Below are 26186 nucleotides of genomic sequence, written 5' to 3' on the forward strand. Positions count from 1 at the left end.
TTTTTCTTCTTGTGAGGGCCAGTTACACAGCCAAATGCCAGAACATGATCTTAATCCCAGACTTTGCTTTGCAGTTTGGTGGAAATTTTCACGGCCAGTTTACCGCCTCGCATTTTTCGACGAGAGGGAAAAAAGGAGCAGGGGAGGGAGGGGGGGAAAAAAGTCAAGACCCGTGCAATTTCATGCAAATAAGGTAACGCCAATTTGTAAAATGTCATTCAGCATTTAGAATTTTTTGCATTACATTGGAGGGGAGTGGTGAGGCTGTAACACACACTGATATAACACAGGAGTAAAAAAGCATAGCAGCCATGCAGGACAGACACATCAATATTAAGTTGCTCTCTCTGGAATGAACCTCTGGAAGCACACATGTCCCTGAAAGCCAGAAGAGAGAAATATGCACCCAGCGTGTTGTCCACTGTTGCTTCAGGAAAAAAGACCGACCAAATGGCATATTTAACAGCTTCCATTCTGTGTGACATTTTTTAGTCACTCTTTTTTGTGTTGTTTTGTTTTTTTACCTCTCTCCTCTCTCTTCTGCCCCCCCCCCCCCCCCCGTTGTCACCTCTATTTAAGCCCTTTTTTTGTCCCCGCGGCATTAATGGAATGGGACTGACATATACGCTTTTTTTTTCTCTCTAAAAGTGTTGTTGTTTTTTGTGTGTGCATGTTTTTTTAGCACTGACCTTTTAAATGTGTGAAAATACTTAGCCAGATGGAAATTAAAGCGTGTGTGTGTATGTGTGCATGTGTGGTATGTGTGAAAAGCCCTAAATTATCTTTCAAACAGTTGTGCTTCCACTATCATGTCCTGATTTTACCTTTCAGACCTTTTTCATTTATATATGTATGTGTTTTAACAATATCTTTAATTTCTTGGCTATTTTTGAGCACATTTGAGACAAAACATTTATTTTAACCCTAACCCTTTTTTTTACCAAACATGAAAAAAATGTAATGTGCTAAAATGAGACGGTGAACATGGCAAAATAACATCACCACTGTGCCTCAGTATAGCCTCATAGTGTCAGTAGAACAGCTTAAGACTCTTAAGCTGTGTCCCAAATTCATACTACATACTAATTCTAAGCTGGTTTTCAGCATGTTCACACTGGAAAAGTGACAAAATGAATCACACTAAGAACAGTCAGTGTGCATTCTAAAGAAAAACAGAGCAACAGGAATGGAGCTGTTAAAATGTAATTGTGGATAATAGTGGAAGACCTCCAGGAATAGTTCAAAATACCTTCACACCTCTTTATGAAGTTGTACTGGTGGGTAGACTGAGTTGTAGTTTGACATGTGCATGTATGTTGTGATGGGCCATTTGCCCCATGCAAGCAAGTACTTGGTCAGTGGCTCCAGCAGGGAATAGAGTCCAGGCAGCAGTCTCAAAACTGTCAGCTCCTGAGGTCTTGGAAGGGAGCACACCTGAGGATGGTTACTAATTAGCCAGCCAAGCAGTAAGAGTGGCCTTTAAATAGCACCAGTAGTGAACAGACAGCTAGAAGAGAAGTAAGGGGCAGTGGAAAGAGACTGGTGACTTTGAGGATATAGTGGTGCTGAGAAAACAGGAGGGAGTGGATTTTTTGGCTGCCCGACTCGCTCCTCTCCTTTCTATCTGCCTGCAGGGAAGCAACATAGCTCTGGAGCACCCCTAAGAGTAAACCCTGGTTGAGTTCAAGCCCCCTTCACCGACCCCTCCACAGTAGCCAATAAAGTTATGTTGTGTTTGGGCCTCATTCCTGTGTTCAAGTAGTGATTTCTTTATGTTTTTATTTGACTTTGGACTGATAGGGATGATGCAGTAGTTCTGATACAGAGCATTTAACTGATGTGATGCACAGTGTTTATTGCTACTGCTAATTTCCAACTCTTATCCCTAGTTGGGTTTCATCTATACAGTCAGTGTAATTAAAATATACAGCTTCCATTATCATAAAACCACAATTACACAAGTACAATAAAATCCAAATACAGGAAAGAAAATGTACAATTAGCTACAAATTGGTACAGATCTGGTTTGCTTTTAGCCAGCACTCAACATTTGTAGTAAAAGACTTTTATATCTATAATGAATTTGATTTCAGTTGCTAATGTGTTCCAAAGTTGACAGTCCTTCATGGAGAAAGCTCATAGTCCAAATTTGAGATCTACGACGTGGTATTTTACAGTCGCCATTCATCATGCTCCTAGATGCTCTGTTACTGTCTTGTCTAGAGTGTTGATACGTTAGAAAAGTAATTTGAGGAAAAGAAAAATGAGTAAAGCTCTCAAAGCAGAGTTGATTGTATCTTTTCAGTATGTGACAGTGGTGACACAGGGAAGGTTTCACTTGGATTAAAACCCCTGAATTACCACCATCCTGATTTCTTGTATATAGTAATTGCAGGCCAAAGTCTACCATAAATATTAGCACATAGGATATACAGACAGAATTTGTATGTAGTATATAGAATTGGGGTAATGCATTAGTATGTTTCCATCAGTCTTGCATGACTGATAGCTCTAAATACTATGATACTTCTCTCTTTGCTGTGGGGAAGGAGCCAGTCAGAGGTGCAAATCAAAGGTGTAACAAATTCAGAACAAAATCAAGTCAAAGTTTGAGAGACAATTGATTATAAAATGCTGAACATGGGGTCGAGGTTGGATGTGTCTTACTCAAATGTTCATTGGAAGTCATAGTCGACTCCCGTTGTCTTTGGCTACGTTCACACCGCAGTTAAAAGTGACCTGAATCCGATTTGTTCACTCAAATGTGACCCATATCTGATTTGTTTCTGACAATGTGAACAGCACAAGTCGCATTGAATCTGACCTTTCCAAATCCGGTTCAGGCCACAGGTCAAATGTGGTACTGAATCGGATACATACAGTGTTTCCCATACATAGACTAATTTGTGGCGGTGCGCCACAGATTCAACACCGGCCGCCACATATTGCGTTTCGTTATTAATTTTTTTTTAACGCAAATTAAAAAATACGCATCGTATTCGTTAAGCTGCATTTCCTTTTTCCTTTCTCTGCTCTCCCTGCGTCTCTCTGTCACTCACGCGTCTCTCTCACATAGCTCACACACACAGCCCCTCCCCTCCGTGCACACCGCGTGTGTCTCCATCAGCGAGATCATCCCCCCCCCCCCCCCCCCCCCCCCGTCGGCCGGTTTACCGAAACCGACCAACCGACCAACCCCCCCCCCCCCCCCCCCCCCCGTCGGTCGCCACACATTGCCTTCAGATCTGTGGGAAACACTGACATATCAGATTTTTTTGAATGCGACCGCAATCTGAACAGTCAGGTCAGGTCCTGACAAAATTCCACCATAGAGGCTGTGGAGAAGGCCTCTAGGTGGCTTTGGATCATTAGGTCTGAACCGTGGGCCAATGTTCACCAATGCTGGGACACAAGTTGGGTTCTGATCAACCCTGGCTAGGTTGCCTGAGCGATGGTGTCTGGTGTTGCGAGACTCAAAACACTCAATGATATCAGCAACATCAGTGATGAAGTGTCCCAGCTCATCCTAGGATGTATCTTTAAACCATTGACTTTATTGTCCATGGAAGCCAAGAAGTGCCCCAACTGTCAGTCACATAAGGTTACATCAAAAAACAGAAGGCTGAAACAGAGACTTTTGAAAACTATGTTGACCCCATTTTAGTTAGAACTCTGAGATTGCATTTTAGTCTGGATGAGCAGAAGTGGCGACATTTGAAAACACCCCAGATTGGATCTTGTGTCCATCCCTGATTTGTTATGCCCCTATCACATGACTTTTCTGGAAGGATAACAAACATCAGCCTTGACTTCCAGTGGTTAATACAGCATGGACTCACAGATGTTGCTGACCTAGTTGTCTACGCTAGCAGCTATTGTAGATTTAAATTTTGCATTTTACTGCTGTCTACAGTACATGTGCAGGGGGCAAGTTATTATTCAAGCAATTTGCATGCCCAGTGTCTGTGAATGATCATGTGCTAGTATAAATGGAGGTTATTTCTGAAATGTTGTGGAGACAAAGATCAATGTACAATTTTCTATGCAGAATTGAACTTTTTCTCTTTCATATTCATTGGGATCCCTGACATATGACCCACCCTGCTTGCTTGTTCTGCTACATACAATTTGGAAGTCAAAAAATAAATGCGTCAAGCCTACATTACCAAACTCAGAATGAAAACAAATGATGGTACTTTTAAAGATGACACGTCTGCAAAGTGCAACCCCTTTTGGATCGAACTCATTTAGCAAAATTAACTGCGATGATAATGTTGTGTCTCATGGGTGCTGGAGCTATGCTGCAAAATGTCTCGCATCTAGGAGGAACAGAGCAGTAAGTCATGACCTCAGATGATTTGGGCAGAGGCGTGTCGGCTCATCAGAGCTGGTTTCAGGTTGGATTGTGTTATGGCAGGGTGATAAAGCTGCCGGATCCGAATCTGTTTGAGGATGCTGCTGCTCTCTGTGTTAATTAGCCGTCTCTCTGCTACTCTCTCTGACAGCAGCATTCAGCAGTGAGGTTTGTAAAATCTGAAAAACAACCCCCCCCCCCCCCTACGTTTACATGGGGCTCTCAGATTATGAAGCGATCACGTCAAACAACACGCTGGTGACGTCTTTTGATACATTCCCTGAAGGTGAAGAGTTATTGATAACTTACTAGGAGTAAGGAGTGACTTTTCTTCTTCTACATCCCCCCTTTCACTTTCATTCAAGCCAGATTAAACTCTTGATATAAGATTTCACCTTTTCTTGGATTTACAATCGTCACATCACTTTCACAGGAGACGTAAACGTTCCCTTCAGGATACTCAGAGGATTTAGCACCTTTTCGTTGTCATTTGAAGCCTTCTTGGCCCGGGTCTCACCTTGGAAGACGAGATCGTCTTCCTCTCTACGGCACCGGTTGAATAAATGCCTTAACTGAGATCTTACTCTGTCACCCTTCGAACCCCTTTTTTATTTTTCTGTCTCTATCTATCTCTCTCTCTCTCTCTCTTTCTCTCTGTACCGTGTTTTTTCTCCCCGTCAGCAGAAAGTGAGCATCAAAGTATCGAAATGCGGAGCAATAACATTCTTATCGCACTTTGGTCCGAGCCGGAGTTATTAGAAAATCAGGAGAGTAGAAGGAGAGCGCTTACTGCAGGCCTTTTTTGTAGTTTACACACAAGCCTATGATCACTTTCATATCCAATCGTTTCACAGAGGACTACACATGTGCTCGTAAACACGTCTACTAGAGGGAGACACAAGTAAATGAGTCGATAATGATAAAAATTCATCTCTCTTTGCAACTAGACCCCGCCAAGACCTCTGACTGGCTGCTTTTGAATTATAAATGCCTGAGTGACAGATGAATACTGGGAGGAGATTAATGTCTGTCACTATCCTTGTGTGTCTGACACGTGCACACACGCAGTCCTGTATAAATATAATCCTCCCCCAAAAAACTCCCTCTTTGCAATCATTACATTTCGGTTAAACTGCACGGCGCAGATGTAACGCAGCGGCTGCACGGCTTTCACCCACAAATTTACACACACACACACACACACATGCTCGCAGAGGAACCCACACGTATGAGTGTCAACAGCAGGTTTCAGTGACTCCTTGAACCACATGAGGTATTCACTGTTGTGGTGGAGAATAATGATTGACTGGCTGGAGCCTGATCTGCGTCAGACGGAGTAGGAGACTCTGAACTGTGCTGCAGGCAATTACTTTGTTTTAAAGGGGGGGTGGAGGGGGGAGAGAGAAAGGGAGGCATGGGGAAGACAGGAGAAGAAAGGGGGAGGGATTTGACAAGCTGGTGGTGGGGGGGAGGGCTGCTGTGAGTTAACAGTGGCACCTGCTGGTAAAGCGGAGTACTGCGTGAATCATTTTCACTGAAGAAACTGGAATGCTTTTAAAATTGTTTTCCTATTCAATGTCAGAAATCAACCTTGTTTTCCCTCTATTACTATTCATCTCTACACTGCTAAGAATAACTCACATGTTCTTTACACACTCACATGTTTTTCTGCCTGTACCCTTGAGGACTTTCAATTGATCACATTGATTTCCAGCCTCTAACCCTATAACCTCAAAGGTAATACATGTAGCATCTGCTACTTATACATCTTGCCCCCCCCCCCCAGTTAATTAGATCCCACATCCTTCTAATTACGCCTCTTGCAATTACCGTGAGACGTAGAGTATTGAGTCTGTATCTGTGCATTGCTCATGAGCTCAGTGATGATATGGCTCAAAAAGATGTTGCTCATAAGCGGCAGAGTGGTTTGCAACGGTTTGTGGGAAAGAATAATCCCCTTCTTTTAATTAAGCTGTCTAGCAGCTTTCAGGATGGTGGAACACTGACTGAGAAAGGTATGCAAAGTAAATGCAGTTTTAATGTCTATAAGTTGGTAGAGCCATGGTTGTTAAAGGGTATCATGCTTTTTGTGGTTTTTCTGTCATTTTTATACTATTATCATGGCAGATTTCCATAAATATGGTGCCAAAGTTGAGGTGATTGTAAAAATGTTCCCTGCAAGTCAAAATCCAGAGCTACGAACACTATAATTGCAATCTTACATCCACTTCCTCCTTGTACTGACACCAGATTGTTTAAGCAAGCCCACAAATGACCATCCATGTCATAGTCTTCTTATATTAAGGTTGTTCCATGGATTGTTCTCATTGTCCACACTCATATTTTGGATCAGATTCCAGCTTGACCATGTAAGGATATATTTGAGAAGTGGACATTTCAAGTAAAGAACTAGGAAAAAGAAGCAAAATCTGGCTGCTACTGCATGTTGACGTCATCACCAGAAGTCTGCCAAAGGACAGGACTTCTTTAACTTGACCAATCAGAACAGAGTGGGCTCATTGGGAGTAAGGCCTAGTATTTAAGGGTTAAAGAGACAGGAGCTAAAATGGCCTGTTTCTGAAAGAGGCAACATACAGATCCAGATAAAAGTTTTTCTAACTCTAAATCATGCAAAGAGATACCAATAGAGCCCCAGAGTATAAATACAGACCTGGAAATGTGCTTGATAAGTGCAACTTCACTGTCCACAATCTTTACTGCATGGGTGTCTGTTACACGTTTGTTCTGGCTTCACATCGATGCGACAGAACCTTTTATCGGAAAGAGCCAGAATGCCTCCATGATATTTTGCCTCCTAGCATAGAGGAAGGAGAATGTTTTCTGCTCTTTCACAGGCTGAATAAGTGCTGGATTTTCAAACTGATTTTTGCCAGTGAAGCCTTAATTAACAACCATCAAGAGCACGAGGGACGCTTCTCGCCGGGAATCCCCCTGATACAGTTCCCTCATAAGTTTCATCATTTTTTTGGTTAGGTAATTCTGCTGCCTATTTTGTAATGTTCAACACTGCCCAAGCATAGAATGAATAACAATCTGCTGGGACTCTTAATTCCTTTTTTTTTAAATATAGAGAAGGAGTGCAGGTCTGTTTATTATTACCTTTTTCACCCTCTTTTATAGACTGATGTGACAATGAAATAGCTTATTCACAGTGTCTCATAGTTAAACTAATTTGATTTTCTTTGAGTTAAGGAGCTAATGATGATGATGATTTCTCTCTGTGTGTATTCAACATTGTCATATCCAATTCACACTTGTGCTGTGTTGGTAGTGTTAATGACATTTCAACACACCTAGATAAGGATTGTGACTTTAAACAGCGACTATGATAATGAATCATATGCGACCTGTAAATTACCATCATATGTGCGTAACAAGGCCTGGAATTAGTGTTAAAGTTGCGAACTTTGAGTCTTTATCACGGCGAGAAAGTGTAACATTGTCACTAGTGCACCAATTTTCATATTAATAGTTAAAATAATGCAGAACAAACAAATCCAGGGACAGATGTAACGCGGAATTGTCATGTAACAAGATGCCTGCAGGTATACCTCAAACAGCAGCTATAAAAAAAGACAGAACAGGAGGACTGCCTCATGATTGCAGGATGGTGCAATTTGTTGAAACACTGTCACCTGGCTGTTCTTCATTTGATGCATGGCTCAACTGCAACCTGCATTTCTGACTTCATATATGTGGTTGCTGAAGGTTGGCTACAGCTACCAAAATTTGTATCTCAAAAGCACACTGAAAAACATACAGACAGATTTATGTCATTTATCATCCAAATTTTAGTTCATTTTTTAAGATGCACACATTCACACCTGCCACATGCAAGTATAATATTGTGCTGCTGGCCATTCAGCAGCTCGGAGGTGCCTGAGGTTAATTGTCAGATTAAAGGCCACACACAGAGAGGTTGTTAAAAGAGAGGAGTGCATTTCTCATTCATTTTTCCTTGACTAAAATTTGCCCAAGTAGTCGCCCTGCAGATCTGAAGTTGCAGTCCGCCTACAAGCCTGCATCTCTGTGCTTCCAAGAATTAGAAACAGACGTGCCTGATACATTTTGTCAGACATTTACCGGCTTCAGCAGTGGACACACCACTTTCAAGACAAATATTCAGGGAATGTATTCAATTACTAAATCACCTTGGTCTGGTTGCCAGGCAACATTAGTGCAAAGAACTGCTGCTTCCATTTTCTTTCAGCCTCTCTTGTGATTTGTCTTGTGTTGTTTATGTACATTAGTCTGAGAGAGAGAGAGAGAAAAGGAGCAGGGGTGGGGAGAGAGAGAGAGAGAGAGAGAGAGAGAGGGAAAGGAAAAAAAGAAAAGAAAAACATGTAAGAAGGGATTAACAATGGGGCAGACACAAGCATTGCTCTGCTGTAATGCATGCAGCCACCCACATAGCAGCACACACAGACAAACACACACATTTTCACTTTAGATGTTCGATTTGTGTGTTGTTGTTTTGTTTTTGTTTTTTTTATTGTCGCTTCCCTTGCTTGTTAATTAGGTTCATGGTGTTCTTGGCTTCCCTGTCAAGCACTTTGTGGTGTTATACAGAATGTTTCTTGTGAGTGAATTTGACATAGTCTCTCTTTACACACACAGAAATTCCCTTTAAGTGATGGAGTGTGTATACAGGCAGTTTTCATGGTAAATGTTGTTGTCAAATGCGTTTGCAGACAGATGGAGGAGAGGAATCTGTCTCCTGCCATTGATCTGTTGTCCAGCTGTGAGCGTGTGTGTGAGTGTGTGTGTGTGTGTGTGTGTGTGTGTACTTGAATGAGAGCTACAACTAAGCAAACATTTAAAATCACCAACAGCCTTATTGATACACGTGTGCAGAATAATAAGTGATACAATTTGTGCAGGTATTCAGAGATTTCACATGTGTATATACTAGCATGCAGGTAATGTGTGTGTCTCTGTACATGTTTTTGTTACCTCATTGGAACCTAAAGTTCTACTGAGGAAAAAAGTCATTTCTGAGGCCCCAGTTAAGGTTAGGGTTAGGCATGAATTGGTTATAATTAAGGTTAGGGTTTTGGTTCCACAATAAATGGAAGTCAATATGATGTCCTAATAAGGATAGGTGCACCAACTTGTGTGTGTGTGTTTATGTGTGAGTTAGGGAGGAGACAGGCTCACTCTATCATCCTCAGCTTCATCTGTCACAGCAGGACAGCCTACAAACACACACGTACAGACGCCCGTCCAAAGGTTAACGAGCAGACTGTGCTATGTGTGTTTTGCTCTAAGTGGCTGCGTCGTGTGATGTATGTGGTGTTCCTCGTGCTTGGCTCCATCATGTTTTCCTTCCCGCCTGAATTGGCAAACGAGTGATTTGTTGTTATCCAGAGCTCATGGGAATTTGTCTTTCCTTTCACATTTGAAATAACTTTATTTTCAACGCGGTGAAAATAAATGGTCCGGAGGTTTGTCTCGGGGACAGTAATGCTGCTTTGACAGATAAGATTACAGTGACAGTTTGGGCTGTTGCACATGGTAGCGGGCTGTCGTACATGCAGTCTTGAGACCACTTCTTTGACAGCATGGATGTGTTTTTTGTTTGTTTTAACTCTGTTTTGCCTTGGTTTCAAACCCTTTTGGTACATTTTTCTTTCATGCCTATACAGTAGTTTTTAAGATTTCTTATCACCATGTGGTCCACTTTTGTTTGTGTCCTCAATAGCAACACAATTTATATAGTATGTCCCTCAAATAACCCCCCAAAAAGATAGATCTACAGTATGTCTCTGTTGAAAACCCCTTTTTGTGACTTGCAATTTTGGACAAATCCCAACTGGGCCATGTTTTTGTAGTTTACTGTAATTACACATTTGAAATCATGTTTCGGTCCACTAGTCCAGTATTTACTCTGCTTTTAGCTCTGTTTTTGGTAACTCTTGAGGGATATTATCTGTTTTTTAGCTGCTAGATTGCACATTATGATCACCAGTTAGTCAGTAACTGAGTTTATAGTTGCTTTTTGATTTGCTGGGCAGGTAGTGTAAAGCGCCATGGATCTGTTATTCATTTAGAAATATTGACTATAGCAACCTTAATGTAGCTTACAACTCAATATTTTGAACAAGGCTTAAGTGGTTTCAGTCAATGACAGCACATCCAGTTAAAAGGCCTTTTGTGGCCTGAAGGAGCATGCTTAATATTTGATAAAACCCCAAAAAACCTCTATAAAGTTCAATATATTTAGAGGCCTGACCCTGTATATGCCTAGACAGCATGTCACTTGAATTCCTCAGCACTACTTGAGAGCATGTCAGCACATTGTGGCTTTGAAATAACACAAGGAGAATGATGGAGAAGTGAGGAAAGCTTACCAATCTGTATTAATTGTTCAACATGACCAAAAAATCTGGCTGTTGTTCAAGAGGTGCACGGCAAACCCTCTTGAACTTCCACTAGCACTTTTGTCTTTGTCCATGAAAAGATGACTCATAAGGTCAGCTACATTATACAGAACAAACCCAATTGACAGACGGGAATACAGTTCAATTTGAATGAAGGTTATAGCCAAGCCAAAGATTGTCTAACAGCATAATTACAAGAGAAGGGGACAAATGTCAAAGCCCTCATTACATCCCCTTGGTGCCAGTGTGTCTTGTGTAAAATCCAAATGGCTTTGGTTCTAAGTAGGAGGGCACTGATGCCGTCCCCTCTATGGCAGCACTTAACTCTATTCATTGCCTATGATGCTTGACCTAGCTAAACAAGTGTGAAGTGCATTTCCACAGACACAGTGCTTACATATAGTTGCACACTTTTCCATCGTTTGACCTGTGAGCTCAGTATTTTGCCTCCAAACTTTGATCTTCAACACAAACATCAAGCTTGAAAAATTCCTCTTCCACCTGGAAAATGCTTTGAAGATCTGGACTGACAGTGATTGATTTTAAATGCATTACCTCTACAATAAGTGTGGAAAATAAAGTCGATCTGATCTAAATAGTAACCTTCGTTGCATGTAGCCGACATGCAATAAATGTCATAAGTGGATTATTGTCATTTGTGCATAGGAAACAAACCACCCACCGCCCACAGGAAGCTAGTACATATCTTAAAGGACTGCCAATTGCCTGCTATGTAAAGCTACATGTAATACAGCATATGAATCTAGAGATAATCATATTTTCAGTAAAAGTAGTGTAACCCCCATAAATTTAACATGTGTTTAATTATATTGTTTAATTCATTTGTTTATAGTTGATTAAACTTAGCATAAGAACAATACAGTTATATATTTCCATTCATTTATACATTCATTTATACATTCATACATTTACTTGTGTTTCATGGCTATTAATTGCAATTACATTATTAATGTTGTTCCACAGGGTGGTGGTAAATGCCCATAGAATGAGCTTTTTCCAGTAGCTAAGCAGAAGACAGAGAAGGGGGGGGGGTAGTACGAAAGAATACACCGCAGAAGAAAAAATCAGAGTCAGCATGTGCATTGAGCTACTGAGAGGGAAAAGTTATTTTAAGTTGATAAAGTTCTGTATTGCTATTGCCTAGAAGAGACGTTTTTCTTTTTTTACGAAAAGAGTAAAAAAAAAGTATACAAATTAAAAATGAGGTGACAAATTGCAAGGCTGTTAATTGCAAGATCGCAAGAGGTTATAAAAACCAGCAAAAAGCTAATGATGCTAATTGCTATTTATTAGTTGGCAGCATAAGTTATAGCTCTTCTTCGTGTTGTGGAATCCCCATTCTACACAAGTCAAGAGGCATACAGTGCAAGAGCCTCATTTTTCCACTATATATGCTAACAAGTAGTCATTGACAATAAGCAGTCTGCTTTTCTGTGGACATACTAGAGCCACTAGGCTAAAAAGCTAAGAAGATAGCTTGTGGATTAAATAGGCAAGCTGGTGTTCATTCAGTATACTGGTACAATTCAGCTTTTGACTCTACATTTCTTGCATATTCAGCTACACAATTGGTCAGAACTATTATTGGTTGTGCTGCATTGTGGAAATATGTCTGAATTTCCTTCATGTTGCTCTGTGCATTGTCGCTATGTTAGTGTGTGTGTCCTCAACGCCTACACAGAGGAGTCCTTGAGCGAGGCACTGAACAAAAGGAGCCTTTCTTAGCTTGCTTGCAAAAATATAAGCTGTACTATATTGCTGTGCTTCTTTTTTTTCTCCCAGTGTCTCACCAGCAAAGACGACTGAACAGCTGAACTCCGCTCAATGCTTAATGCTGTTTTCAGAGCTGAATTTTGATTGAGCCTTTTGGGTTGCTACGACTACGCCTCTCTCTGCTCCAAACAGTAGAAAGACTTTTTTAAGGAGTATTTTTTTGTTAATATGTTTTGTTTCAGACCAATGAGTTATGAATGAGGCATGGGGATTGAGATTTGAAAGTCATGTTTTTTTGATCAGCGCGCTTCACTCAACATTTCACTTTTTTCTCGGCTGACAATATTTTGTTGGAGATGTTACAGTGGTTGTCGGGTGTTACATAACCTCGTGTTTGTATTTATTGCTGTGTATTTTTGTATCTTAGATCTTCACTGCATGGTGACATTTTTAAAAATCACAGTTGATGTGATGAAATAACAGTATTGTGATCATTTGTGGTAGAATCTAAAGTTTTAAGTAAGTGGGCAGTGAACACGCTCACATTCTGAAGAAGTGGTCAAAACATTTTTACAGGTACTCTTTTGTTCTTTCTCTTCAATTTTTGGCTGTTCTAGCTTGTACAGCACCCTGGGCTAACCCCCGCTCCACAAATTATAACATATAGCTCATAAAGAACACAAATAGAACAACACACTTACAACACACTTACAAAATTAGGTGTGCTAGATTCCCCCGCTCCTCCTACCTCAGGTTTTAAGTGTAGAGGCCTGAGGTCAACCTACCACTGCTCCTCTCTCCATCTCCTACTTCTTACTGTGAGATCTTCTCAGCAGGTAGAAGCTGCTAGTTGACTAACTAGAATGAGGGTGCTCACTGCTACAAGGTTAATTCACCCACATGGTGACATTATAAAAAGAAGACTTGGTGTGCAAATAAATGATAAAAAAAAAGATTTTTTTTTTTTTCTTTTGGGGCATGCCGCCTAACCCACCACTGATTTTTAGCCATGCTAAAGGCAAAAAGTTGGTTAGTCTCTCCACAACTTTGGTCCAAACAGAAATATCTCAACAAATACAAGATGGATTGATGCAGTTTGTGCAAGTATTGATGGTTTCCAGATGATGACTTCTATTGATCCCCTGACTTTACTCTATCATCAGCATGGGTTTACTTTTTTGTTTTTTGCATCCTGCTTAAAACATCCTGGCAACCATAGATTACCATGAAATTTGGTGCAGACTGTCAGCTTAGATTTTTATTTGTCCGATACTTTGGCAGGAATTTGGTAAACCAAACTAAATCTCCCACAGATACAAACATTGCAGACGATACAGCGCTTCGGTGATAATGCAATTTCATTCAAGACGCCATAGCATGACTTCTATATGTCTATAAGATATTTTTCAAAAAGTATCTTCCCTGCAGGTTTATGTCATTTCTCCAGACAGCAACAATAATAACATTACCGTTTGAGATTTGAGTCATTATGGAAATGTAAGTATGCAACGGATACTTCCCATTTGTCAAGTCTCGCCAGCATTAAATCCCTCAGGTGCCACCTGGTTAAGACTATTAGTTTGACTGCTACTTCTTTTTGATGCCACTTCAAACTTGCGAATAGTCTTTGTATAAACAATCTGGCTTCAAATCTCAATTCATTCATTCATTCATTGTTGGAAAATAAATATGCTCTTTCCCCAGGATCTGAACCTGCTGACGGATTCTCGTTCATCATAGGCTCAGATTTGTAAAGGCTCAGGTATATTGAATTTGCAGCCAACAATACAGCTTGAGAAAATCTACTTTTGCGAGGCGATCAATATAGGTAGGCCTTACGTTTCCAGTCAGGAGCACGTAGATAGAAGGCAAGGAATAACTCAAGTGCACTGTGGGACTCCGTGTGTTAGAGCAGGCTTCTAATTTCACTATGTTTTGCTTTGTGGATTAAATATTATATCATAGAAACCTTTTTTTAGCCGCCCCAATCGAATTGCTCAAGGAGAAAGAAGAAAATGGGGAGATAGCAAGCAGACCAGAAGGAGGGAGGATGAGATGGGAGAAATGTTTCAAAAAGATGAAAAAAAAAATTAATTCCTGGGGTTAATTCAACTCATATCAGTCTAGCCTATCTGGGTTTATACTTGGGCTTCAGACAGAAAGTGGAAGGACTGTGAGGAGGCTGGGTAAGGACAAAGATAAAGATGGGATCAGAATGGAGGTGAGGAGAGAAGGAGGGGGTAGTCCGAGGCAGTGAGTGGCTGAATTGGGTAAGCTTATCAGTGTGATGCATGCCCGGTCCGTCGTCCTCTACTTCCTCTCATGTCCCCGAGATGAAAGCTCTCATAGGCCAACGTCTGTGCCGAGGTCAGCGATCTAGTCTCACCCGCACTCATCGGTTGTATCATCCAAATCCCTCTCAGGTGATGCTCTTCACGTTTCGTTTGTTTTTTCTCTTGCATGCATCCGAGCAGAAAATCTGACGCCTGTGGAGCAGATGTTATAATTTCATCGCTGTCTGGTTTTGCAAATGAAGGAGACATCATTTAAAGAAACCTCACACAAACACAACATTCAATTTTACTCTCGTTAGAGGGCCATGAAGTCTTGTGGGTAGTGATTCTACCTCAGTGGTTGATTTTGTATAACTAGCATCTGTAGAAATGGGAGAAAACAACATATGTCTGTTTTATTACTCATACTCATACATGCATGACTTGTTTAGAGTAGTCAGGTCCCAGGTCTCGAAATATTTCCAGTACATTGGAAGGAATGTTAAGTGAAGTTTTGACAAAATTGGGAAAAATAAGGTCTGTGCATATAAGCACAACTCAACACTATCTGTTAAGGTGGCAGAAAGCACACATAACAATTGTCATGTGGCCTGATGTAAGAATCAATGACAAAAAACAACAAAAACATTACATGTAGCACTCCAATTAGGAATATCTTTTGCTTTCTTGACCTATTAACTAAAACTTTAACTGCCAAGACATAGCCACCTGCATTTTGATTGAATTGAATTGTCCAAAAGAAAAATGTAATGTTTTCACACAACCATTTAATCCATTATTTTACCAACTTAACCTCTTCAACTCTACTGAGCCCCTGTGGTTCTATAAACGCAAACTAGTGCTGTGCAGCCAGAAAAAACATGGAATTGGCTTTGAATATTTTATGCAGTGTAAACATATAGCTTCATTGAAGAGCTGGAACAAGCCGATTATAGACAGACAGTGTAGAATAGGGTGGTTTTTCTTACCATAAAGCAAACAGATCATTCCAGTGAGAGTTGGATGATAAAGCATCAAAGCCTGTTTCAGTTTTGTTTGTAGATTTGGCGATAAGAGGCCCTAACCCTAATCATTCTATACCCTCGCCTCGTCCACCTACTATCACTTCCTTGTCTCCATTCCCTTGTTGTCATGGCCTATAGCAACCAAGCAGAGCATCAACACCACCAACAGTTGTACTACAGCTCTTAACATCCTGGTTATCTGTCCCTTATCTTATAAATAACTGAAGATAGAAACTGAATATCCTGAACTGAGAAGATTGAGAAGTCCCAGTGTTTAACTCCTACGTTCTGGCTCATTCCACAGCTGATAAACAAATATAACATGACACACAGTCTCTATTTAATTTCAGACACAGTTTCCACATGGATACTTTCCAACAAAGGATACAGATTAATTGAGTTCTTTCCTACATGCTGTCCTTAAAGTTCTCCATTCCATAACCTCTGCCATTGCATTGCATCACATTTTTCAATATAAGATGTGATGTCTACTTTACTTTTCATAACTGATTTTCTTTCAATCAGTTTTTGCATTGTTGGTCTGATATTTCATCCCCTTTAAACCCTACATGAGCTGGTGAAAGCTGCATGTCAATTCCTAACCTATTAAATCTATATAATGTAATATTTAATCAAGAGAATCATGTCTACACCTTGAGGGGGTTAAATACTGTTCACATAAACCTGTAGATTGAATTTATTTCTACCTGACACATGGTCCAATAAAAAATCTATATTATAATCTCCTTATTTCCCTGCTTATTTTAAATGATACCAATAAGTATTAAAAGTAAGTGTTTTATTAATTCTGTAGTCTATGTTTCCTACTCTAACTCACCACCAAGCCTACCTGAGTACATGGTACATTCCAGTTTAGGTGTAGCCGAGAAGATAAAAGTGGCACTTGCTGGTTTGTAGTGGAGGAAAAACTGCTATTCTGCTGTGAGAGGTCAGTTCAGCTGTGTTTTGTTTTTGTTGAACTTCTCTGATCTTTGGTTTTATTCCCTTCATAATTTAGACGAAAGAGCACTCCAGAAATGTCCTGCTGCACTTATATAAAGTTGAGGAACTCTCAAGAAAGAAGAAGTGCTGAAAATAGATCTTGCAGTGAGATATAGCACCTTTTAGGCTGCAAAATAGAGCCCTCACCACCCATAAAGAATGTTACTTTTATCAGACACCTAATATGTCTTTTAAAGTCCATGCCCCCTGTTTGTGTGTTCTTCAAGCAACCAGGATAATCCTGGTGACGTTACTCAACTTAATTTCAAAGACTTGACAAAGTTCCTCAAAAGCAATATTTCCACAGATTGTGTTCTACTCATGATTTAGGAAATTGGTTTTCATGTTCTTTTCTCAATAAAACAATAAAACATTACTCCTAGCTTCCTTGTGAAGTCTTTAAGTGCCAGATAACATCTCCATACTTTTATGTGGAGCGCTACAACGTCTCACTACCATATTTTCTTTACAAAACAATTTTTTTGGGGGGAAAGAATTGTCTCAGAAGTTGTCATTCTGATTATTAATGCTGATGGGTTGCGTATTGTTAGCGTTGTTCTCTCAGCAGGATGTTTTGAGTGTTAGGGATTCGTGTGCTGCTCAGCTTTTGGAGATAACTAGCAAGATTACAGTCAAACTCACAAACATGGTGTGTTTACAGGCACAACATCACATCTGAAGGCAGAACACATGCTTCCCTTGCCCCCCCAGCTCATAGTTTCTGCAGCTTCCAATGATCAAAGACCACAATGTGGATGGCGGGATGGAGAAAGGGAGGGGAGGGGAGGGGAGGGAACAGACAGATGGAGAGATGGGTATGAGCTTGAATTAAGCACACAATTAGAGTCTTTCTTTTATTGCGGGTGGTGGATACAGAAGTGAATATATTGAGATATTTCTTAAAAGGAATATTTAAAACAATGTAACCATGTTGAATTCTAGTGATTGTGCAACTTTAACCTCCCCAAGGAGAAATGTTCCTTACAGCCACAGACTTGACCACAGTAAAACACCTATCTGTAAATCTATATTTGACCACTTATCTAGATCCAGGTTGTTATCAGACTAACCAAGGTAGATAATTCGTCCTTCTTCCTATGTCCTAAAGCTCTTCTTGTGGGGTCCCATGACATTCCCAGGCCAGATGTGGTGTGTAATCCCTCCATCATATTCTGGGTCTGCCCCATGGTTTCCTTCCACTTGGACGTGCCTGGATCACTTCCAGAAGCCTCCAGGAGACATCAGATTGCCTGATCCACCTCAGAGAATTCCTTTCAATTCAATTTTACCCGAAGCTCTTTCTGTATGTTTGTAGTGTTCATCCTATCCCTAAGGTTGAGTCCAATCACCGTTTTGTGAAGGAAACTTATTTCATCCACCTGTATCTACGAGCTCATTTGTTTTGTCGTTGTCGTAAGGTTATGACTACTGTAGGTGAGGGTTGGAAGGTAGATGGACCTTTTGGCTTAAGCTCCGTCTATAAAATAACAATCTGGTACAGGGTCCTCATTACTGTAGGATCATCTTACCCTCTCTCACCCATGATCAAGACCCTAGTGTAGCTTGAACTCCACTAAAAGAAGTGACTGATCAAACCCGAAAGGAGTTATCCACAGGCTCAGATGTGAGTCCCATTTTCATTAAGGAAGTTCCAGATAAAATTTAGAAGGTGAGAACTTTACATGAACGTCCTTTCACTCAGTCCTCTCAGCCGTTGTGTCTCCATTAAATTAGATTAGATTAGATTAAGTCTGGAGGAGACATAATCATTCTGCAACAGTATCGATCGTCACATAATCGTTGTGTGACAGTTTTGACCGTGGCGACACCGAGGCAACGCACCAAAAGCATAACAATACCCAATCAGCACAGAGTCAACTTCGAGCCCCACCCAGGAATTCTTTGGGTTCATACCCAAAGGCAGGGACTTGTTTTGCCCCCGTAAAACTTCTAGGAGATTATCCTTCAGGGGCGGTTCCTGCTATTGAGATACTCACCAGCGGTCACAGCCCGGTATAATTACCCCAAAGTTCCTGCAGTGGAAACGGCCCTTTGGAGGTCCTGACCCTCACCCCACCACTTCTTAGCCGCAAACTATCCCAGCATGCACAGGAGGTCACGGTTTGCAGAAGCCAGTAGAATGTCATCAGCAAAAAGTGGATACTCTCCCATTAAATATCTCAAAACAGAGTTGGTGACCAGGCACAACCCTGGCAGAGCCCAGTGTCCACTGAGAGCAAGCCTTACTTCCTACTGAGAATGCAGACACAGCTCTCTCTCTGATTATACAAGGACCAAATGGCTCATAGTAAAAGCCTAGATACCTCATACTCCCACAGTGTCTCCTTGGATACTTTGGGGAATGCAGTAATAAACATTCTCCACATCCACAAAGCTAATGTAGACTGATTTGATGTACTTTCATGAACTATCTAGGACAAAAATGTGTAAAATATACACTAAAAAGTGTTGCCTTTAGATACTAACCTGCCAAAGCAGTGGGTGGCTTTCCTTCTTTCCAGCGATGCAGCATTAAAAAAAAAAGTGCCTTATCACCACTGCACTGGAACGCTCAAGGGATGCTGGGCAATAGAAATGTGCTGTGTATCTGCTCGTTTTCTGCAATATAAATAGAATCCTCCTCATAGGGAGAGGATAGCGGGTGGGCTGCATTGTATCCTGTCTTGCAAAGAGAGAAGGCTTTCTGTCCCAGTGGACAGACCGCTGTTTGATTCCACCACATAAAGCCGACTTAACGCTCAGGACAAAAACAAAAGTGCCAAGACAGTGTGTACGGTGCCAGCCAGAGACTTGCCAATGAATGACCTGTATTTTGCCCTTAAAAAAGGCAATTATGGGACTTTGATGTACCTTGGTGACTAATTTCTCCCTCTTACAAGCAGTGAAAGGCCTGAGGGAGCGTGTTGGCACAAACGTGCCATTCTACAATGAGATGGAAAAGAAAGAACTCAGTGGGGATGGGGAGAGAGGAGGACAAGAGGAGGAGAAACGAGGGGTCTGGACATACTGAGCATTAATATTTTATATCCTCAGCCTCCATTTGTCTCTCTCACCCCGTTTTTCTCAAATCTAATAAACGTCAACGATATGTGAGCAGGGAAGGAGAAATGGGAGGGTGGGTTGGGCAGCTGCACATGCATGTATGGCGCACCAGAAATTCTACATTTAGATGGAAAAAAGAAATGAGGCTCTCTAATGGCCTTCTTGCTCAAATGAACTATTGAAATTACATTCTGAATCGCATGCACCTTATTTTCAAGGTTGTTCTCTATTCACATGAGGAAAAAATGTCTTACCTCTTGCACTGTGAAAGGCCCCGGTTATTTAACAAGGCAGGAGCTGAGTGAATGCAGCATCCTATGAATAACACAAGTGAGACATGATGTCTACACAGTATAAATCATTCCACTATTTTCCCATGAGCACTGATGGAAAGACAAGCGCAAAGAAAGTAGTTTATGCCCCAGAGTGTCAATCATGTAAGGCCTGCTGGGGAAGCTCGATGGGAGGTCAGACACTTGCTGGAGTTTTCTACCACAACCACCCCTGCAAACTAATCGACTGCACATTATTACAGTATTATCAAGAAAAGCAGGTGTACAGGTGTGAGGTGAGTTGACATGTCAGAGCTGTAAAATGTTTTAAACCGTAGCTCGTTGGCGTTTTATTGAAAAAATGTATTTTAAAATGAGAAATAATGGGAGACAGGTCGCCAGGGTTGATGGTTGGACCCTGGGTAGGAGTGGTAGTGAGTGGGAGCCTTGTATTTCGGCACAAGTATATTATATTATATTATATATATTTGAATATAATTTACAACATGTAACAAGTATAAAGGTACCTGTTTACAGTCCTAATAATGTTGAAATACAGACCTTCATCCCAAGAAATCACAAATCAAACCTGGATTCATATTTGACCCAAAGCAACAAGCTGGAAATCAACTAGGACCCTGAAATGCCCTCAACTGTAGTCACCTAGAGATTTATATATGTTTTACAATGCCTTAAAGCTGCAATATCAATGTTTTTTATATTAAACATGGATCACATGACCCTTAAACTTGTGCTAGAGCAATGGTGCATTTAGTTGCTTATATTTAACTTGATTATTTGTAACAGGAACTTGTTATTTCCTGTTTTAAAAGTTAGTCTAACTCACCCAAAATGACCGAATTAATGCTAAAACAAATAGGCCTGTCACTTTTTTGTAGAGTAAGAAAAATGGATCATAATGAAATCTTCTGTGGGGAAATTGGCAAATAAATTTTGAGTCGCATTACACACTAAGCAATCTAATGGTTTCCCCTTTCCTCCTAATCTAACCCCAATCAATACACAAAGTAAGTCTCTCACAAAGCGAGAGTGGGCTGCTATTGTAATGAGCTTGATTCCCACAGCAAGGTAAAATTAGTTCACTTTAGATCCATGTTGAAGGGTGAACAAACAAATGAAAGACGCTCTCATTTACAGGATGTCCAAAGCAGGTGCATAAATGAATTGATCCCATTAGCCGGTTAAGATGTTAAGCCTTTGGCCTAATGGAAATCTTAATTATCACTAATTACCCCAAAGGACGGCCTGAAACAGTTGTGACAAGATGAATTCATAGGCAGTGGCAAGATCTAGTGTGAATAAGGACAAAAAAGGGACACACACACACTCAGGAGTCAGAAAAGGAGGCTTTTTGTTCTGACCTCTAGAGGGTTAATTTGCTTCAGGCTGCAGAAAAGACATCATCACAAGGTGAAAGGTGGCCACTCGTCTCCCAAGTTCAAGGTGCAGAACACTCTGCAATAATTTAGAATCTTGCAGCACCTCCTCCATATTTTCATGCTGTGGCATTTCGCCAATGCAGCTCCCCTCCGAACCCTTAACAGCGTGTGTCAGGGAGGGATTTTAAAATAGCGATCCACATTAGAATTCAGATCTTACTTTTTTTGTCTTCAACTTGCCTCTTAATTGTGCATCAGCATGAATTCCAGACTTGGATTTTCATTCATTCAGGAAATGTGATAATTAATTTGGAAATGAAAGTAAACAACATCAATAGAGACACCATCACATAGAGACACAGGGATAAGCTGGGCAAAAAATCATAAAAGTCTGGCTTTAGTTCTTTTGCTTTTGAACCTTTTAACCATCTGGCAGACACATCACTTAATAAATAAAAGAGTCCCCTTGAACAAGCTTTCTTTTATGTAAATGTTCAACTTTAGGTTGATGGGCAAAACCAACATGTCAATCTTAAATCAAATGTGCATCTGTGAACTGTGAGTTTTCACATGTGCAACAGATTATGTTTATGTAGCTAAATAAAAAGACTCTGGCATCTGTCAATCATCTGAGGAATCTTGAAGCAGCTTTAAAGGGTCATGACTTCCTCTGCTTCACTTTAACACATGGTTTAAAATTGCCAACAGCGTGAAAAGGATTCTAGCACATGATGATGCATTAAACTGTGTAAACCGGCGATAATGACACCGAATGTGACAGTAAGCCAGGATTTGGATAGAAATATACCAGAAAAATGATCATGTAACATGTAAAGTATGTGAAGAGCATGAGTTTAAAGTCTCCTTTAACTTTGAGATAAATGACAAAGTAAAGTAGGGCTTGAACAGTAGAAGTAGTAGTGAGACGGCTCTGACAAGTTGAAGGTTGTGTTTCGAAGCTTAGATGTTACAGCAAGCACGCAAGATAAAAGAGAAAAGGGAGGTGTATTTTCATATAGAGAGACTAAAATCAATGGATGATACAAGGTAAAAAACAGCATAAATACATTCATTTACAGTTCAGCTACAGTTGTGTTGAAGTCTAATGATGATTTCCTGAACTTACTGTGTGTCTGCCAATGCCAAGTAGAATACAATTAAAGCCTTTAAAACCTTTGAGTATTTCTCTTCGACTTCAAGTATAAATGACTAAAGCTGCAACAATGAAAGTCAGGAAGAAAAAAATCTATAAAGAGTTTAACACTCAAAAACTGTGTATGGTTTTTAAAGCTAAATTAATCTGTACACAAGGCTCCAGGGAAAATAACTGCAACCTGCCAAGAAGTAGTCTGGCACATAACCATAAAGCTATGTGTCATTTTTTGGAGTTTACAGATTCAACAATATTGTTTTATCATTGCATTATACTATATAGAGTACAAGGCTGCAACTTTAAAACCTTTTACAAACCTAGTCTTGTCTCAAACTGACCTTACTGTGGCATTGAATGCTAATGACAGTGGCTAAAGTAGCTCCGAAATGTGTAAGAATTTCACACAGTGGAAGAAATTTAAAAAGTATGTGTCTTAATTATAGTTTGGTAGTCATATTCTGTTTTCAGGTCGCAGATTCAGGTGCCTCAACAATCTCATGTGGAATAGGTCGAAACAGGACTGTACAGGGTGACAATTTTGATGGCATATGCTATTAAAAGTTATAGTATTGTAGTATTTTTCCAACACTCATTTTTCGAACACTTATACCCCTTTTCCACCGAGCTGGAGCCAGTGCTAGAGCCAGTGCTCAGTTGGTGCTAATCCAAGCACCTCTTACGAACCTGTTGCTTTTCCACCGGCAAGGAGCCACGCGATTACGTTACTGTATAACGTACCCAGCACGCCTTTGAAGCACTTCCATGTGTCCCAATGATTCACCAGTGAGAGGCAGCAACATGGCGCAAGGCATCTAGCCTGCCGGAAACGAAGAAGAAGACGACAGCTCTGGCAAAAAAAATGATAAAAAATAGTACTTTTAATCAACAAATCTTTAACCCCCTGTAAATGCCACGCTATTCAGCTAATAAACGTTAGCCCCGCTAGTCTGCTAATAAACGTTAGCCCCGCTAGCTGGCTAATAAACGTTAGCCCCGCTAGCTGGCTAATAAACGTTAGCCCAGCTAGCCAGCTAATAAATGTTAGCCCTGCCCCCAGTCCGCTGACGTAATCGGTTCTTGCTTTAGACCAGCAAAGAGTTGCTGCTTGCTCTGGCTCCCGCTCTGAGGCTCAGGGCTGGAGCTTTAGCGGTGGAAAAGCAAAGCACTGGTGCTTAGTCAGGCTCTGGCTCCGAACCAGCACCAGCTCCAGCTCGGTGGAAAAGGGGTATTACTGGCTTTTTACTTGCAAACCTTTTATTACACCCATAGAAGAGCATTTCTTGTGAATTTGAGTCTTAAATGAACCCGCGCCATGTTTTCCCAAAAAGTGCTTTGTCACTTAAGAATGTCTAAATTCGCTTGGACGTCACGTCTTCGTTCGCTACATCTCTCTGTCCCTTTTACTGCATCTCAACTGAGGACAATCACCTCCATTTCTGGGACGAGACAGATGCCGGCTTGTTTTCCCCGCTAATAAAACTTCTATTGCTTCTGGGAAGGGAAATTTAACTGAGGAATCATGTTCATTAGCACAAATAGGGAGACGAGCTGTTTGTGAAATAAATGCGGGCTGATTAGACGGCAGAGAAAAATGAGAGGATGGAGACAGGACAGGAGTGAAAGAGGAGGGGGAGAAATTGATGGAGGAGGGGGTGGGAGTGGAGTGAAGTGAAGTAGAGTGAATCGACAGAGATAACCATATCAAAAGTGAAAGAGAGAAAGGAATAGAAATGGAGAGACACAAATAAATGGCAAGTGAACTAATGCAGCATAAAAAGCCAATTTCCTAAACCTCTGAAACCCCCTCCTGAGTGGAAACAATTACTGCGAGTGGGGGAAGGGGTGGAGGGGTGGAAGGGTGAGAGGGGGGCAGTTATGATTTAAACAAGCGAATGTCTTGACAGTGGAGATAAACTTTAGAGAGGATGGGCTGACAGAGAGTCATGTTTGCTGCAGAAAATGATAGCTAATTCACCGCCGCTGATCAGCGCCCACAGTGAAGAGTAGCAATGCGGTAAATGACAGATGCACTGACACCCAACCCACACGCACTCACAAACACTTCCACACACGCCCAAGTCGAAGCTGAACTTTACATGACTCCGCTCCTCGCCGTGGATCACGCTGATTGCCAATTTCTCAAAGAAATAAAAATGACATTAATTGTATTTATTTGAGCGCTATGAAAGGCAGCATTGAATATCTTACACAAAACTCATTTTAGGAATGAGTTTTGAGTCTTGAAATGAAATTACGCTGGGTGGTTTCAGAGTGGAGCTGAATTGCAAACAAGCTGCATCTTCATCAGATAATAAAACAAGAGATACATATGACAGACGTTCTTATATTAATGAATTAAAAGTGTATAAATCCACACAAGACAGAGAGGAAAATGGTCAACAAGAACTCGCGACGCCAAAGCGACAACGGGGGGCCACTTTGGCGTCTGCTGAAAGGCGAGGATTGTCATTAAATGAATGTTGGGCTGGATTGCTTTACTATTTGAAAAATACACTGCTGTGAAATTGGTGCGCTTCTCCAAGGGAATCGTAAAGCAGGAAATAATTGCCACGAGGAAGAGCGTGCAGGGGTTTCAAATGGCGACGGGTTCATATTTCCACAAGAATGAGTCGTGCGCTGTTTAAGTTGGAGCCCGAGTACAAGTTCTACCTTTAAGACTCACCTTTTCCTTCACTGCAGTGGAATAATAATGTCCCAATTTATTTTGATGTCTGCTGTGTTACTGGACAGTGCATAGGGTTCAGCTCCTAAATGGAAATGAATATGGCAGCAGAAAAAACTTTTTAGTACTTATATTTCAAATGAAGACTGAATAAAACAGTAAAATGTTAATATAGTAAACATAACAGCTTAATGACATAGATGGGCTTTTAGTGACTAATCTGATTTAGATAAGTGGACTGAGTTTATAAAGCACCTTACAAGCCTTCTGGACTATAAAGCACCCATTTACACACACAGACCAGTGGCACAGCCTTCAGGAGCAATTTGGGGTCCAGTATCTTGCCCAAGAACACTTTGACGTGTGGAGAAAATGGGGATCAAACCACCAATCCTCTGATTAGTGGGTGACCCGCTCTACCTCTGAGCAACAGCTGCCCTAATACATTTATATTCATTGAAATGTGTTGATGTTTGTACTTATAGAGCCCTAGAGGCAGCACTGTTAATCTGTCCAATTAAATAAATTATGAAGCTGTTCTTTGTATTGAGACAAACAAAAGTGGCAGCTACTAATTATTAGATTTCATCTTTGAGAGCAAAATGTGTTTTTCAAAAGGAATCAAGATGCTATACTCCATTGCTGTGTATATTACAGAAAGGGAAAGTCCCAAAACTGGAGGGAAAATGTAGCTTAGATGATAATAATAATAATGATAAGTGAATTACCTGCTAACACCTGCTGTGCACTAGTGGTGCTGCTGCCAGAGAGCGACTACTCTCCACTAATGGCTTCTCAACTGTCTATGAAGACCAGGCGGTGCAGT

Source organism: Scomber japonicus, chromosome 24 (assembly GCF_027409825.1).
Source record: "Scomber japonicus isolate fScoJap1 chromosome 24, fScoJap1.pri, whole genome shotgun sequence".
In the NCBI taxonomy this organism is placed as follows: domain Eukaryota; kingdom Metazoa; phylum Chordata; class Actinopteri; order Scombriformes; family Scombridae; genus Scomber; species Scomber japonicus.